Source organism: Mus caroli, chromosome 10 (genome assembly GCF_900094665.2).
Source record: "Mus caroli chromosome 10, CAROLI_EIJ_v1.1, whole genome shotgun sequence".
NCBI lineage: Eukaryota > Metazoa > Chordata > Mammalia > Rodentia > Muridae > Mus > Mus caroli.
The window spans coordinates 25,480,589-25,498,975 of NC_034579.1; the positions used below are offsets into that span (position 1 = coordinate 25,480,589).

Genomic DNA, 18,387 nt, shown 5'->3' on the forward strand with positions numbered 1-18,387 from the left:
TTATAAAGGACATCATTTAATTGGGGCTGGCTTACAGGTTCAGAGGTTCAGTCTATTAGTATTATCAAGGTGGAAGCACTGCAGCATCTAGACAGGCATGGTTCAGGAACTGAGAGTTCTGCATCTTCATTTGATGGCTGTTAGCAGAATACTGACTTCCAGGGAGCTAGGATGAGGGTCTTAAGCCCAAACCCACAGTGATATACCTACTCCAACAAGGTCACACTTCCTAATAGTGCCAATCCCTGGGCCAAACATATACAAACCATCACAGGAGGTTTTGAGGGGTAGTTCAAGGGCACGAGGGTAGACTTGGGAATAATGGGAAACAAGTATGGTTGAAATACAATGTATGAAATTTCCAAATAATAAAAATATTATGTTTGGGGAAAAAAAGAAATCAATCTTAGAACAGTCATAACTCAGTTAAACTTCAGATAGAAAACTAAGTTCCGCTTGATTATACTCTAGAGAATACACAAGGCATTACCATTTCAATAGACTTCACTGGAATTTCTCCCAACACACACTGGCAAGGGTAAGCTTAGTCAAGTGAATATTAGGTGGTCATAAATGTACACTTTCTGATGAAAAATAATTATCAAGATACTATAATTGAAACTACTTAAATGCTGTAATGTTCACTTCAACTTAAAAATAGATTGAATTTGATAATTTGGCAGATAGGACTAACATAAATCATTGAGTTAATTTTGTGCTTTATTCATTTCTCTATCAAAGATAATTGTTGTGTGAGATTTTCCATGTTGGAAGATGATTTGTTTCATATTTTCAATATATTTTTGGCTTATTGCTAAAGACCACATCAGAAAACTGAATTCCATCGTAAATCAGCCTGGGCTCTCTGATCATTGCTTTTAAAAGTCTCTTAGACTTGGCATCAAAACACATTTACCCATTTCAGAAAAACCAAGGCTTGACTTACAATTCTAGAGCATGTTGATGCTGCTGAGCATACTGATTGAAGGCTGTGTCAAAGACTCTTCCATTTCAGAGAGTTCGTTGTCAGTCTTACTATTGTATATTGCTATCATTAAATCACAGAGCTTTAAAGCTTACAGAAAAGGATACTAAAACTATCATTGTCTTTATCTTTACTGATCTGTCTCCCCTCTGCTGACCCATGTGACCTTGCCATGCTGTCAAACACTCATGTACTTACCAGTACTTGAGAGCTGCTTAGGTCCAGGAGATACACTCTTATATCCCCAAGGAAAATGCATGGAAAAAGGAGATTCCAGTACAAGTTTACATTACTCACAGTCTTGAAGACCATGAAAAAATACTTCAATTCAAGGACAGGCGAAAGGATTAGATTTACATGTCATAACATGATTCTCTGTAGCAATGCAATATAAGAGTGTTCAATATTAACCAGTGAGTATCTGAAAAAAGATATCTGAAAAAGCAAGAAGGATACACTTTAAGTATGGCAAAAATCAGACCACGTTGCAATTGTCATAGAAAACATGAACACCTTTCTTTCAGTACCTGATAGAAATACCAGATCGAGACTCAAAGAGAAAATAGAAAATCTGGGTGATACAATCAACAAATAGAATCCAAGAGATTGCCACCGAGTGGCCCATTAAATGTCAAACGAATACATATTCTTTACAAATGTTCATGGAGCAGTCACCAAAATGGACAGATCCTGGACTTCAAAAAGATCTAACAAGTTAAAACACACATCAATTGTAGTATGCAGCAATATTTGAGCACTTTAAACATAGATTTAACAATATTTAACACTCACACAAAAGTTAATAACACCAATGTACAACTGAAGGTAGAGCAGGAGCCATGTGACAAATGGAATTGATAGTAGTAAATAATTACATTAGAAAAAATATCCTTTAGTCAACCACATAAGTTTCTACATGAGGAGGTTAGAAAAAGAATAACTTAGGTCCCCAAATAGAAGGAGGAAAATATTACAAGCTGAAGTTGTTGGTATTGAAAAATAAGAAAATCATTGGGGAAAAGAAGAGACAGCTGATTCTGTTAAAATCAACATAATTAAGAGCCTATGATAAAAATAAAATAAGAACCAAAATCCGACATAAAATGGTATTTAAAAGGGTACACACTCATATCTTCAGTAAGCTAGAGATAAAGGAGTAATTTCTTTTTTCCCCATAGGTATATACATTATTTTTAACAGCAAAGGCCTAGGGCCTTTTTTCTTCTTGGATACATCCACAGTACCGCCTCTGCAGACAGTGGTCTTAGTATGGACATGAAGGCCCCCAAAGTGGTGCGTCCCTCTATGGGCTCAATTTTCTTCAACTGTTCCAGGTCCTCATGGAGGTTGTTGTCTAGACCATTCGCCAGAACCTGGTTAAACTTCCCATCCTTCACATCAATCTGTCTGTTCAAGAACCAGTCTGGAATCTTGGTGAGTTCTGTATGATGGTGATCATATGCTCCACCTCATCCTCCCTGAGCTCACCTGCCCTCTCAGTGAGGTCAACGTCTGCTTTCCTCAACACCACGTGAGCATATCTCCTACCACGCCCTTAATGGCAGTGATGGCGAAGGCTATTTTCCATTGCCCATCAATGTTGGTGTTGAGTACTCGCAAACTTTGTTGGAACTTATGAGGGATCACTAGAGACATGGTGGTGGCACAGATGGTGATGTGTAGGCAGGCCTCCTGTGGAAGAACTGGAGTAATTTCTTAACAGCTGAAAACTATCCAACCAGAGAAATGGACACCACAAACAGTCCCATAGCCATTAAATAAATAAAGGAACAAAATCAAATTTATTATGAAAGTTTTATAACCAAGACACATACCCTACAGGAGTTACAAATATCTTAAATATAGTAATACTAGGGCAAACCACTAGCCCACTAGTAAGGCTAATTCCACATTAAGGTAGTCAGCACCTTAACTGTAGTGCAATCTGGAGTCACAAGAATGAATGAAGTAGTTCAGAAAATCTAGACATAGACTCAAACATGCTCCACTGAGTTTTGTCAAAGATGAAAGAAGCACACAAGGGAGGAAACAGAGACAAACAGATGGTGCCAAAGCCACTGGATGTGCACAACAAACAGCAGTGACCAAACAAAACCAAACCCACACAGTTCACCTTGTACACAAATTGACTTAAGGTATATTGTATTGTTAGCTTAGATAACGGGCATGAGAAAACTATCTTCCAACAAAAGTCTGAGAAACTGCTACTGTCTGGAATAATACATATTTCTGGAAATTTATCAGTAAGATAAATAATAAATTTAGAAAACTCACAACAGTCCATGAAGAGGGTGTGTTAATGACAGGCACATGGAAAGATGTTTACCATCATCAACAATTAAGCAAATGAACTCAAGGCTGAAGCAGTGGATCAGTGGCTCTGAGCACTGGCTGCCCTTCCGGAGGAAAAGGGTTGGTTCCCAGGACCCATTCTGTGCTTACAACTTCCAGTTAAGTTCATTTCCAGAGGTCCCAGTGCTCTCTTCTGGCCTCAACAAGCACCAGGCATGTACATTCATACATGGAGACAAACAATAAAAATCATTAATTATTTGCTTAATTAACAAAGATGTAGGAGAGATATGATGTATTGTCCACATCTTTGTCTTGAAGGAATAACCCTTATCTAAACCTATGGACTTAGAAGCACCATAATTATTACTATTCTAACATCATTGTGTGTGTGTGTGTGTGTGTGTGTGTGTGTGTGTGTGTNTGTGTGTGTGTGTGTGTGTGTGTGTGTGTGTGTGTGTGTGTGTGTGTGTGTGTGTGTGTGTGTGTGTGTGTGTGTGTGAAAAGTCCCATGCTTATGGACCCAGGATGAGTAAGAGTGCTGTACTCCTGGACACCAAGATTGATCTAGAAGAGGCAAATGTCCCAAAGAGAGTCAGGAGGACAACATTCCTTCAATTTCTGACTGTTGAGAGAATAAAATGACATTATTTTCATACAGACTAATAATAAGACATGACTCTCAGGTTGCAAATGTACATCTGACTGAACACTGAGATTGGTCTGGATATAGAATGAGGCCAATCAGAAATGAGAATTGCTATGAGGGCGCAGAAGAGACTTGACTCAAAAATCAGGGCATCAGTTACAGAGACAAAGTGTGGAGCAGAGACTGAAGGAATGGTCATCCAGAGACTGCCCCACTGGGGAGTCATCCCATTTACAATCACCAAACCCAGACAGTATTGTGGATGCCAACAAGTGCTTGCTGACAGGAGCCTGATAGAGCTGTCCGCTGAGAGGCTCTGCCAGTGCCTGACAAATACAGAGGTGGATGCTTGCAGCCATCCATTGGACTGAGCAAAGGGTCCCCAATGAAGGAGCTAGAGAAAGGACCCAAGGAGCTGAAGGGGTTTACAGCTCCATAGGAGGAATAATATGAACTAACAAGTACCCCGCATAGCTCCCAGGGACTAAACCATCAAACAAAGAGTGCACATGGTGGGACTCATGGCTCCAGCTGCATATGTAGCAGAGGATGGCCTATTCGGTCATCAATGGGAGGAGAGGCCTTTGGTCCTGTGAAGGCTCTATGCCCCAGAGTAGGGGAATGCCAGGGCCAGGAAGTGAGGGTGGGTGGGTTGATGAGCAGGCTAGAGGGGTGGGGATGAGGGGATTTTCAGAGGGAAAACCAGGAAAGGGTAAATGTAATATAAATAAAGAAAAATATCTAATTAAAAAAGAAGAGTCCTTACTATTTCAAGTTATATTTTTATTTTATAGTAATGTCTAAGCAATGCTATTTTAAAAGACATCAGATATTTTAGCTGTTACAAAAAGTGAATATGTGTGTTCATTGAAAAAAATACTGACAGGCTTACAATGTAGGAAATACTCTGTGCCAAACAAGGGTTGCCTCCTCTATCAAAAGTCCTAGTCCATTACCAGCATCATTATTTAAAGCATGGTAACTAGATATTGGAGCAATTTTTTCTGACATTCATCTTGTTAATTTTTATTAGAAACTTCTCAGACTTGTCCCAAGCTTTCCTGTATATATTTCTCTAAGGTCTTTGGTTTAGCTCCTGTAATTCACTTTGTGACTTACTCACAGATCGAAACTATGTGTAACTCTGTGTTTTGACATTTATATTCCACAGCAGGATCTTCAACATTAGAGCAAACACTTTCCATGGGAATGAAAGCAGAGTAAGCCATGCTTTGTGTGCACATCACTGCACACATATGTATGTAGATATTGCTATGTTCAGTTTGAACTCTTTTCTACTGGAAGTTTCTATGTATGTTCAATCTTTGCTGTATGAGTTTTACTTTTCAATAATAGTAGGAGCTATTTCATATACTAAGCATATACACTCTTACAATAAGAATTTAGTTAAACATTCAAAAATACCTTGCCAAGCCAGGCATGGTGGTACATATCTTCAATCCCAGGATTCTGGAGGCAGAAGTAAGCAGATCTCTGTGGGTTGAAAGCAAATCTAAGCTTAGGATGATCCAGGCCAGTCAGGGTTACATAATGGGATGCTATCTAAAATAAATACTTTGGCAAGAATTTTCTTGAAAAGAAAATGTATAGAAATAGATAAAGCTAATTATACTGTAGAAAATATTTCTAGAATATAGAATAGTGTTCGTTATTAAATTTATAGTTGTTCAAATGTACTTGTTATTAATAAGATCATGTTATTAAAGGGGGATTATACTTTAACTTAATAGGCAAGTTGATGGTAGGACAGAGTAGAAAAATTAGATTGGATTAGTCATTTGAAACTATTTAATTGTGAAGATGGAGTTGTTTAACCTATTGTCTGCATTGATTATTATGGTAAAATATTATTAGTTATTGGTATTACAGTTTCAGAATATTATTACTGCACTATTACATGATATTTTAACCATTTCTAGTTCTTTTTGGATGAGAAGCCAAGACCAGTGACATGGTCTGAATTTTAATCCAATCCAGGCATGCATAGGTAGATATGCATAGCTATATTGATGGTGAGCTAAAATCATAAGGTACTCTACAGCTAAGTAATTTATCCCTATAAAGTATACCTATAAATACTAAAATTACAATTCAATTCAATTGTGTTCTTTTGTGTAGAGATCTTGTCTTCCATGCTTTCCTGTGACAAACACAGATAAGTCAGACTTTGAACGCTATATATAGCAGTGATATTTCCTGAGCAAGGAAAAGCCTTTGACCACCAACTGTGAAGAAAATGGAGGCCTGCTCAAATTATAAGAACTTGGATTCTGTCCTATTAGCCCAAAGTGAACTTTAAGTGAGCTAGCGATTGGGCTGACTGCATTCATGCTAGACCCTGAACAGTGGCTCTGTGGCTGGCCTTATGACTCACACACCCCATTAGGATGTGAATGTGGTCTTCATACACTGTTTAACACAGTACTGGGGGAGCATATGCCATCTGACTTCCTTTTTCAGATTTTTTTTTCATTTATTTTCTACATAATGGTATAAAGTTAGAAAAGGACATCACATGATTGATCTTGAAAGGATCTACAGAGGGAGCGGTTTTAATGGGAACACATGGACAGCAGCAGGTTCACCATGGGTGATGACCATGAGCTGAGTGTGTTTAATCTGTCTCTGTTCATTGAAACCTGTAGGTACTTTCAGTTGAGAAAATTGTTATAAAATATTCCTTAAAATACAATTTCTCAAGAATTCCTAAAGAAAATGAAACACTTCTTTCAAATAGCTACTTTTATTAAACTATTTGTTACCAATAAAGACCTACCCAATGTAATTACACATTTTATTTTCCTTTCTTTCTTTCTTTCTTTCTTTCTTTCTTTCTTTCTTTCTTTCTTTCTTTCTTTCTTTCTTTCTTCCTTCCTTCCTTCCTTCCTTCCTTCNCTTCCTTCCTTCTTTTCTTCCTTCCTACCTTCCTTATTTCCTTCCATCCTTCTTTCTGTTTAGTTTGTTCTTGTTTTTTAAGATAGGTTTTCAGTGCCTTTTCAGATAACACTGACTTTCCTGATCTCTGTAGACCAGACCAGTCTCCTCTGTGTTGGGATTCAGGATATGCAAACTATGCTTGCCTATTTTCTATTTCTTGGCATGTTCTTTAATCATGCTAGTTTCTGAAAAGAGGATGTCTCATGATCTTATGATGCCATGTGTAACCTGTGCAGGCTTTGTTGGCTCAGACCTGTAATGTCAGCACTTGAGGGCTTGAGGTAAGAAGTTCACTATGGCTGCGTTTAGGACCAGCCTGAATTACAGATGAATTCTAGGTCATCCTGGCCCAGGAAAAGGTCTTGCTTCATAGGTGCAAAGAGTAAAAATACCATTTGTTTCCCAAAGGCAGAAGACTGCAGTGTTCTGTGTTTGCCATTACCTTTTTGCATGTAATCCTAGCTTTACAGATGTTTTGAGTTTCAGTTCGAGTGATGTATATCAAAAAATCACACAAGCTGCTGCTCTCTAAATGATGTGTATGTCTTTAGTTGTTGATAAAAATAGTCTCATGATGTCAATACTATAAATCAGCATTGTTATTAATGCTGTTCTCTATGTAGTTACCCATGTTGCCATGACAGTGATTGCTTTGCCTCACTATGTAACACTAATCTTGACAATAATATAGAGCATATGGCATATACAGTGAAGTAGTGTCTAATAGGAGAGTAGATTTTCAGGGCATGGTAGAATGCAAAAGTTGCATGTTGATAATATTACCTGTGAGAAATTAATGAAACAAATCTGAGCTCACCCTGTTGCCTACGTTGTGCTAATGAAGAAGATGAACTCTCAATTTTTGCCATATACACAAAACTTTACTTCAGACTCTTTCTCCTCCTTTTTTGTTTAACTATTTTTCTTTAGCTATTCAAATATAATATTATCTCAGCACAGGTAAAAGCCAGTACTTAAGATGTAAGTTTGTAGGATCACATATATGCCCAGTGCCCACAGAGGTCAGAAGATCTCCAGGAAATTGAATTATTGTCAATTGTAAGCAGCAATGTGGATTCTGGAAACCAAAATTAGGTACTCTGTAAAAGCAGGAAATGTTCTTAACCATGAAGCCATCTCTCCAGCCTCACAAAGTAATTTGTCCTTGCGAATTAATTCTGTATTTTTAAAGCCAAAGCATGTTAAAATAAATGAAAAGCAGGTTAAAATAAAATAAACATATTTAATTCAGATAAATGTGAAAAAGGAAACTTAAAGCTTTAATGTTGCTATCAGACAAGAAAGAATTCTAGTACTGTACTGGGCAAATGGCTGGTGTTTTCCCCCCACAGGCAAAGGATCCCAGACACAATGTAGTCTTACCAAATGGAATGTCATAAACCAAACAGAACATCAAAACTGATGAAAGAAAAGCCACGATACATCAAGTAGAGAAATGAAGGAAAATGCAGCTATGTAGGAAGAATTTAATACAAATTAATCCATCTTTTAAAAGTAGGCAAAAGAAAAATAAAAGACTATGGATAGTTTAACCAATATAATCAATCACATTATTGTAAATAGTTCTATAAAATGTTATAAACCACTGGGAAAGGACAATTCTTAAATGTTATGTCTATCTGTCACCAGCTAAATTGTAGAAACTAGAGGATCATGACTTCTACAAAATGGCTGGAAAAGGCTAGTATTCAGTTACCCAAGGTACTCTCAAGACTGCTGTTATCATTTCTGCCATGAATGAGAAATTATTGATCAGGAAAACACCACTGAACTGCAATCCAGGATTTAGGAACTGGCTTCTGATACCTTCATGGCAATAGTTTTTAAAATTCAGAATGACATATTGATTGATATCAGTGGCAAGCAATAAAATGACATTATAAGCAGACTCCAAGTCTCAAGCAATGAAGTGGAACACATTCATGAAACTGAATCTGAAGACCCCTGATAAAATGATATGTAAATGCTGCAGATTATCATTTTCAGGGTAATGATAAAAACACACTCAGATCCAGCAATTGATATGTCTGCATTTCCAGGAAGCAAACTGAGTTTACTATCCATTAACTAAAACCACTTATAACAAGTAACTCAGCCTGCAAGATAAGTAACACATGACAGTTTTCATACATCAAAATTTCAGTTTTCAGAAATTATAAATCTCAGGGACATTAAGGGCTGATGACTGGTGGTATATTTTATACTACCAGAAAAATATAAGGCAGATTTTCCAAATGGTAGTTTAGTAAGGCACACTACAATCTTTAAAAATACAAGTGAGCTGTTTTGGAGGGATGATCCTTGGAAGATAATCAGAAACACTCAGACCTGAACTAGTATAGCCAGAAAAGAACTATGTAGCAAAATTATTCAAAATCTTTAACAGTTTGGTAAAATATGAGACCATAAATTTAATCTGTATAGCTATTTAAAATGTTTTAGAAAACAAAATTCTTGTGTGAGAAATTGTTCACAATACATTATGTGATAAAAAAAATTTGCAAAATGGCATATATAAGGTGATTCAAATTTCTATACATATCTACTCATAGAAAAGAGTATTAAAGGGCCAAATCTATCAACAGTCTTTTAGTGACTCCTATATCACTCAAGATAGTACACACCATCAAAATCTCAGTGGCTTAGTACACGACAGCTTATTTATTTGCTCTCTCATGATCTGTTGAGGGTACAGGCATCTTTTCAGGGCAGCTGTCTTCCATGTGGGAGAACAGAGCTTCAGGCTAATGATCACGTGTCAGCTCAGAACAAGTGCTTTCATGATTGCCAACATGAGGGAGAGAGTGCATGTGAACACAGACACAGGTAGGTTTCCCTTGGATTCACATGTGATCCACTAACATCTGTAAAAGTTGAAAAATCTAAGATTCTCAGATAAGAATCCAAAATTACCTCACTTCAAACTGGAATCTCAAATCATTCCATCATTTCAAACTTATATTCAATAGATTGCATTTTATTCACATACACATAGCTTATATGGAATATGTTATCTGCTAAGACATAGCTTAATACAATTGCCATAGCTGAAATATAAAATGTTTATCAAAGCCTTAGAAATTTCTCTAACACCTAACCAATAAGTAATAGTGAAATGAGATGTGCTACAAAGCTTGTATTTATTTCAGACTTCTTTGGGCATCGTTTGCTTTCTCCATTATAAGTCTCTTAAATTCTAAGTGCAGTGAAATCTAAGATTATTTTATAGCTGGAAATCACACTGTTTATTCCAAGTAATCAATTCTGATGTACCCGAGTTGGTGCCATTACTTACTTATTTATTATTTGTTTATCTGAATTCTGCTAAGGATGTATGTGTTCTTTCAAGCAGTTTATATTGTCTTACATCAGTGGTTAACAAGCTAGCTTTCATCCAGTCTTTCTGCTCATATTGAGGACAACCTTAGCTGTAGACATCTATATCAGAATCATGGTTTATTCTGATGTAAAACAAAGCTGATTTTCACCCTGCATGAATGAACTTAATTCTGTAATAAACTTGGAAGCCTCCATCTTGTCCCTTAGGAAACAGATTATCAGCCACCGGGTACCACATTTCAAGGATCCTTCAAATGGAAATACAATACGACAACTAAACTGGTACTCAGAAGCATCCCAAATTATTGAATTTTCCTTAGCCCTGGATGTTAGGTGTCTTTCTTTAGATTTGTTCCCTCTGCAAAGTAAAATTGATATAATCCAGCTTGAGGTTTTGGAATGCAGCACACAAAAAAATAATGACTCCACATACAGACAACACAAGTAAGCAATTACTCAGGACAGGTGAGATGATGTCCAACACAGCAAGAGAAATAGATTAAAAAATCCTTTATAAAAATATGCCCAATTGGAAATATAAGGTATGTATGTGATTCATTGACTCCTTCTGCATGTGGTTATAATCAAATCCAACTTTTCCTATTTCACATACAAAATGAAGTTGGGAATTAGGCTGGGAAGAGAATTTCAATTGGCTCTGACAGGTTGGAGTAATTTTCAACATGGCTTTGAGATAGTGGTTTTTCTTGGCTAATACATATTTTTCAATTTTGTCAATTGAGAAAGAAACCCCAAGCATTAGGAAAGAGTTTGAATACTGGCCGTCTTGTGCCAGTAAGGCATATTGACTTTGGTGTACAATGTTAAGATCGTGAATTTTGCTAAGTGCAATTACAAACACATGTTCTATTGCAAAGCATGCAGTGAAGAACAAATTAAGAAAGTAAACAACACAGAATAACACAAGGGTATTCCTAAAAATTACAATAGTGTAAGTGCCACAACTATTCTTTACAACATAGAATGTTTGAGAACCATATTGAATGAGATAGGCTTTTTCTGTTACTTAAAAGTAATTAAATTACAGAGAGTAAGTTTAAAACTTTATTTTGCAAACTCTTTCTTAGTGGCAAATATAAGTGCATGTAAAGATAACTTTATGATGGTTTACATTTGCATTTAATTATTAAATATGGCCTCTTTTGAACTTTTGGTTTTGTTTTGGTAAGGTGTCATGAGTTTCAAACAAGATCATTGCAAAGCTACAGAAAATAATGCTATTACAATATTTATAAGATTACAAGTTTAGGAAATTGCCACTGTGATTTAAAATATTGAACTGGCTATATTTCCTATGTGCAATTAGGATTATTCTTTATCCATTGATTTTAGCATATCATTCCCTCTTTTGAAAGAAGCTAGAGTTGTCCCATAATGATGAAAAAGGAACTGCAGTATATGGAATCTCTATTTTAGAGCCTGTCTAGCAGAAAGAAATATCTTTTTATGTTTTCAGGGCCTATAATGATCTAGCTTTCTGACTTTGAAAAAAATTCTCTGATTATTCACTAACAATATGTGGGCAGTATTCCCTACAAACCATCCCTTTAAGAAGAGCAGGTGAATAACCACCAGTGTAGAGCCTACCAGGGACATGACTCTCCCCCTTTTCTCGACCTTCATCCAATAAACAATAGAAAGGGGTTAGTTTACTTAGTTTTCATCTATCGATCTCTGTCTTTCTCTGAATGACATGTTCTACTGCATTTCTTGTTTAGTTATGCTTCTATTTCCTGTCTTAAGTCATAAGATAAAACCACATAAGACAGAGGCCATTTAATGTGCTCTAAACACATCTAACTCAATGCAAATGAAAACATGTGAACGTGCATATGAATCCTGATAGTAATGGGGATTGTGATAATTTATTTTGCTTCTCTGTGACACTAGTAACTCACACTTGTTGAAAGATAAGCTGAGTTATGTTTGTGTGTATGTGTTTGTGTTGTATTTAAATTTCTTTCAGCAGGAATTCTACATCAAGTCACAATTCATAAAATTTAATGGCAGAATTCCTTAAATTTCATCCTATTTCTTTGGCTTCTCTCCAGTTATCTGACAGAATTATATATGAGACAAAAATCTTTAAATTCTTTGCAGTCTTTTCACTGGATTTATAGCATAAGTTTCTTGATTATTCCATATCAGTCACTATTAATATACAGCAAACATTAAAGAAATGGCAAAGGGCAGTTAAAAGAAGAATGGTACACAACAATGCTTGGTATTTCTCTTCCCACATTCTAATGTAATCCATCATGGCTCAGATTGCCAATGCACAGGGTTCCCAGAGTCATGGACTGTGTTTCTCTTCTGAAATTTTTTTCTTCTTTGCACAGTTGAGAAATTCTTCCCTACCTTTTTTTTTTTTCTTGTGAGTTGTTGTTGTCATTGTCATTGTTGTTTTTGTTTACAGTTGAAGCATCTGTGTGCATTTGTGTGTATCTGTGTATGCAGGTGAATTTCCCAATGAGTGTACATGTGGAGACCAGAGGGGGACATTCAGTATACAGCTTGTCTCAAGATATAGACAAACAGAAATAATAAAGAGGTATGTATTATAAGCTTACTTTCATATTTTATACATTAAATATGTGTCTCTTATGATGGTAGCAGTGGAAACTATATACTGTACTGCTTTGCTATGCTATGATGAGAGTTTATTCAATGCATTTTTAACTTTTGATGGGGTCACCAGAAATTAGCCACCAAGGTGGTAAAGGAGCAGCTGTATGACAGTATACCATATAAAAGTATTGCTTACCACCTTGGCCTATTTGTACCAAAGAGGGTATGAAAACAGATGTGCTTCCACCAGCTTTGAAGAAGAAGAGACAAAAAAATGAATCTACATGACACTGGCAAGGTTACTAGAGTTTCGATAATTTCATAGATTTACAAAATTTCTACCATTTAGCTATTTGCAAGGTAGGATATGGCATTATAATCAATAAAAATCAAAATTAATCATATATAACAATGCTGTTGGATCTTTAAAGTAAATTTAGAAATTTAATTTATATTTATTTATTAACATGGTAGGGTTCAAATTCTTTTCTGAAACATACTACTTTTAAGATCAATGAGTTTATGAAAACATTTGATGCATGAAATATTTTGAATGAAAAGAAGAAAATTTAGATACACTAAAGAACTCAAAGAATTTCTCTGTGGAGTTGAGAAAGAGAGACATAGAAGGTCTATATGACACCTCCTCTACCCCAAAGTAACAACCTAGACAAGAAGTCATCAAAGAGAACTCTTAAAGACTGTGCTAAGGCTGCTGAAGTGTAGCTCTCCACCATTATGGCCCTGGTGGGGTTGGCAGTGGGATGGACTCAGTTTTCTTTGAGAGGTTGGCTACCACTTTGACCATGCCCCAATGCGTTATGAGCAACACACATTGAACCCTTTTCCTTATTTTTTTCAAGGGTGGGGTGGACCTGGGAGGACTGTGCTACTATAACATTGGCCGAAAAAAAATAATCACACAGACACGTGAATGTCATTACCTTGTGATTACTGACTATAAATGTTGTATTGTGATGTTGGGAAGTGAAGAAGCTTTGGCAGAAGAGAGTACGCATGAGCACAAACAAGAAGGACAATTTCTAGATTTGGTTTCCTGGTTTGTATTTCTTGCTCACCTCATTTTCAGCAAGCTCTGTAACTTGTGTGCCTCAGCTATCTCTCCCGAGAGAAAAGCACAATACCCTTCCTATCAGGCTATCATAAGGAATAAGCAGATGCTTAAATACTAGAAGTAGTGTTCACCCTGAACCCTGCAGAGCGAAAGTCTTTAATCTAAAATGAGAAATCAAGAACTAAAAGATTAGAAATCTCAAATTTGAAACATATAAGGCACCAACATGCTAGAGATAGGCAGCAAATCCTTAACTAATTTCAGGTGATGTTGTACTTAAATACAAGCACAGTAAAAGCGTTATATTAAATGGTCTCCAGTCAATATGTGTACATATATGAATCTTTTATGAGTTTCACATTTAGCCTCTCATTTCATCATAAAATATATTATTATGCAGACACAAATATTACCAAATTAAACCATGTTTGATGTACAACATGAAGAATATCTGATTTTAACCAATTACAGTAAGGGACACTCAATCTGAACTGTATCTAAACTCAATCTGAACTATACATTACTGTAACTTTAAGGAGTAATATTAAATTTGGAAAGTTGGATTAGGGGGTAAGAGCTCTTGCTGCTCTTGCTGCTCTTGGAGAGGGCCTGGGTTCAAGTTCTAGCACCCACAGGTACATCACAACCATCTATAACTTTAGTTTCAGGAATTTGATCCCATCTTATGACCTCCAAAGATACATGTAGGCAAAATACTGACATGAATAAATAGATAAATAAGCAACCTAATAAAATTAAACAAATATAATCCCATTAGTGAAAATGAAGTAGAATTTTATGTTGTTTCAAAATAACGCTTCTTAAAAATAAAAGATTGCAAAATGTATGTTAAACTCTAAAAGTTAAGGAGTTGTGTAAATAATTTAGAAAAATCAAGATAATGATTTTTATGGAATAATTTTGAGTTCTAATAGTGATAAAACTCAATTCTCTGGAGACAGAGGCGTGATCCTGGCAATGGTGCTAGGCTCATGGGAAAACAAAATACTGATTTTAGCTGTGACTTGGTTTGTGTCTTCAGGTGGGTGAGCCTAACTCAACAGCTATTCTATACTCTACAGGTACTCAGGATCCAAAATGCAGTAGATACTACCAAGTTGCTACATGAATTTGTGGTTGCAATTTTGGCCTTCATTAGATTTTGACTGCTTTGGAAAATTGTTGAGAACTTCAGGATTCATTTCTCAATAGTGCAACCTTTCAGTTCAAAAGAAGTATTTTGAAAGCTCATAGTACTTGTTTTTCACTGATATTGTCATTTATCTGAGTCAGTTGACTTAGGGTGACACAAGATGCCCATAGAATAATGCCTGATTTCAGCAATTTTTCTGTCAGTCAATGATTTATAATTACCTAGCCATATATTTAAAAGATCATGATTTTGATTATGAGGCTCAAGTTCAGCAGCTCTGAAAGTGCAATGAAAACACTATTATGCTAGTATTTAATGACACTTTCTCTTATCTTTTTTCATGTAAATATGCCCAGATCTTATACCATCTTCAGCTTACCGGGAGCCAGGAGGGTCTTACAAACTTTGTATTGATGATGGATTCTCTTCTAGTAGCATGGAAACATTACAATCAGAAAAGTGAAAATGCCAAGGGAGAAGGTAAATTTACTTTGCTATGATTCAGTGAGATGTTGTGGAATGTGCCATCAGCATTAGTGTTAATCATTTTGAGCCAGAACATGGAGGTAAGAATTGTGGGAGTAAGAGCAATTGGTTAGATGTCTGGAGACTTAGCACTTGTTTGAGATAGAAATTGCTGGCAACTGGATTTTAAATTCTGCAGAAAAAGAATGTGTCTGTGAGTGATTCCTCCATTCCTTCTTTAGTAAGTCCCAGTAAAGATGTATGATGCTTTAGTCTAAAAGCAGGTCTTCCAGTGTCATGATTACTAATGTGTTTATGCAGATGTGTTTGCACAAGATAAAAAGCTGGGTTCTTGACAGCAAGAAGGGCTCATCTGATGTTTGCATGAGCTCCCTCAGCTAATTAAGGCCCCTTTAAGAAATTCATTCTCCAGTATTTAATGATGGTTTGCTGGTTCCAAATATACTGAATTCCTAGAACAATTCACTGAAAAACATGGGTGTCAGGGAGTCACAGAAAATTACCCAAGAATTTGCTCCAAGTAAGTGGAGGGATATTCAGTGACAGCAGACATTGAAATGATTCCACCTTAAACTGGTTAACACACACACACACACACAGAGAGAGAGAGAGAGAGAGAGAGAGAGACAGAGAGAGAGAGAGACAGAGAGAGACAGAGACAGAGAGAGACACAGAGAGAGAGACAGAGAGAGAGACAGAGAGAGAGAGACAGAGACACAGAGACAGATAGAGACACAGAGACAGGACAGAGGAAGAGACATATATACATGCATGATTTATATGCTTTTATTTTATGTTTATGGTAGCATGTACCTCAGAGGCCAGAAGAGAACTCTGAATCCTGTGTAAGTGGAGTTACACACTTTTGCAAACCATTATTTGGGTTCTGGGAATCAAAGCCTCTAGAAGAGCAGTCAGCAATCTTAACTGCTTCTTCAGCTCCCATATGTACTTATTTCACATTTATTTTCATAGTATGGTACTAAGACCATGTGACAGTGTGGTCTTATTACTATCTATTTGAACTAGATGTTTTCTTAACTATATCTATGTGCATGTGTGTACCCTGTGTATGTGGCCCTGCATGATACTAGACCTGATCACCCATATTAGTGCCCACCTTGAGCACTTAAACACTAGTGGTCAGTAGAAGCTGGTTGTCATCCTATCTTTTGATAGTGTTTGTTCCAAGTTATTTTCTACTTGGCTATAGCAGTGGTAACAACTGTGTAGTGGTGGCAAATTTAAGGCCCACATCTTTGTAGCTGAAATGCTCATGATCTCACTCAATGAATATATAGGACTAAGTGGGAACTTTCACAAAACTCTCATGAGTATTTGCAAAATGATGTTTCAGTTCAAACATGTCTTAAACATCCTCTGGAATGGGTTGTTCAACCAGTACTCAGAGGGTTTGGCTATTCTTTGTCTAAGTACCAACAGAGGGATATTAGGAATAGTTTGAGGCAGCAGACATTACTTTTTAATAGTTGATAGATTTTTTTTTTTTGGCTAGGTAATGTGGTCTATGATGAGATGTTTATTAACATGTGGTAAATATGAACTTCAGATATCCACTGTTTGGGAATACCTAAACATTATAAACTGACCTTTGGTATTTTTTATATCTCTTGACAATACTGAAGTTAGGATTTGAGAGTTCTAGAGGTAGAAGGAGAACAGGCCAGTGGAAGCAAGGGAGACATCTTCCCCATTGGAGGAAGAGGCCAAGCTCAAGTTCATTGCCGCTTCTTTTAATGTCACACTTATTTTTCCTCCCTTAAAGTTCCTAGAAGTTAGAAAATATTTTCCTATATTACAATGTCCTTTTTTGTTTTCATTTCAAGACAAAGGAATGATTCATTTTGGAAGCCCAGTGGACCTCAGCATCATTTTAATGTATATTTGAGTAACTTTCAGAGTAGGATGAATAAGTATTTACATTTTGCTAATTCTCTTCTCTTGTTAGAAAGCTGCTGTTTTGCAGAAAGAGAAATATGTAAAAAATGTACGTATTTTAACTATAAAAATCAATTGTCATAAATTGTATATATAGCAAATCACATGGGAAGTCTTTATTTCCTAATTTAAAAAAGCTGCCTCAAAGAAATGTTTCAGCACACGGAGGCACATGGGCAGCTTGGCAGACAGCCTAATTGAAACCAAGGGCCCGGGAGAAGCGCTGAACTCCCCATCTGCTGCCCAGAACTGGCTGCACTACACTTTGAACCAGTGCTGATGGCTTTGTACACAAAGATCAAAATGAGTTTGTTTTATTCAGCTGGGTTGTGGAGGTGCACGTATTTTGGCTTCTGGATGTAATAAAGCATTGAGCTCTCAGATAAACAAACTATAAATCTAATCAAGTTTGGGCACTATGATAAGTAGATTGCTTTATGGCACAGAGAAAGAGAAGAAGGGGAGGGAAAGAGAAAAAGAATAGAAGGAAGGGAGAGTCACATAACAAAATTCCCAATTCCTGCCTCCATGCAAAGTAGCACTGAGCCACAGTACTAATATGTTGCCAGTTTAAATGATTATTTCCAATTCCGTTCCTCTACTTCTTTCTCTGGCTTCTTCTCAGGTTTTTCTCTTCTTACCATTTCTTCTCAGGTTTCAAAAGACTATGGATCCTTTCTATAATAAGAAACCATCTTGGGAGATCCATTAGAGTCTCTGATGGAAGCATTGAATGATGATAAATATTCTTCCCTTTGAGTTGGAGTCTGAAGCCTTTGAAATATTTCCCTCTCTGTTTCTCAGAGGAAATGCAATGGGATCAAATACTTTGTCTTTGCTGGATGCCCTGTGTGTCTCTG

At 36.5% G+C, this 18,387-nt stretch overlaps 1 pseudogene; it reads right to left on the reverse strand.

Moving 5' to 3' along the window:
* Nucleotides 1-2,119: 2,119 nt before the first annotated feature.
* LOC110303462 lies at nucleotides 2,120-2,641 on the reverse strand (annotated as a pseudogene).
* Nucleotides 2,642-18,387: the final 15,746 nt, after the last annotated feature.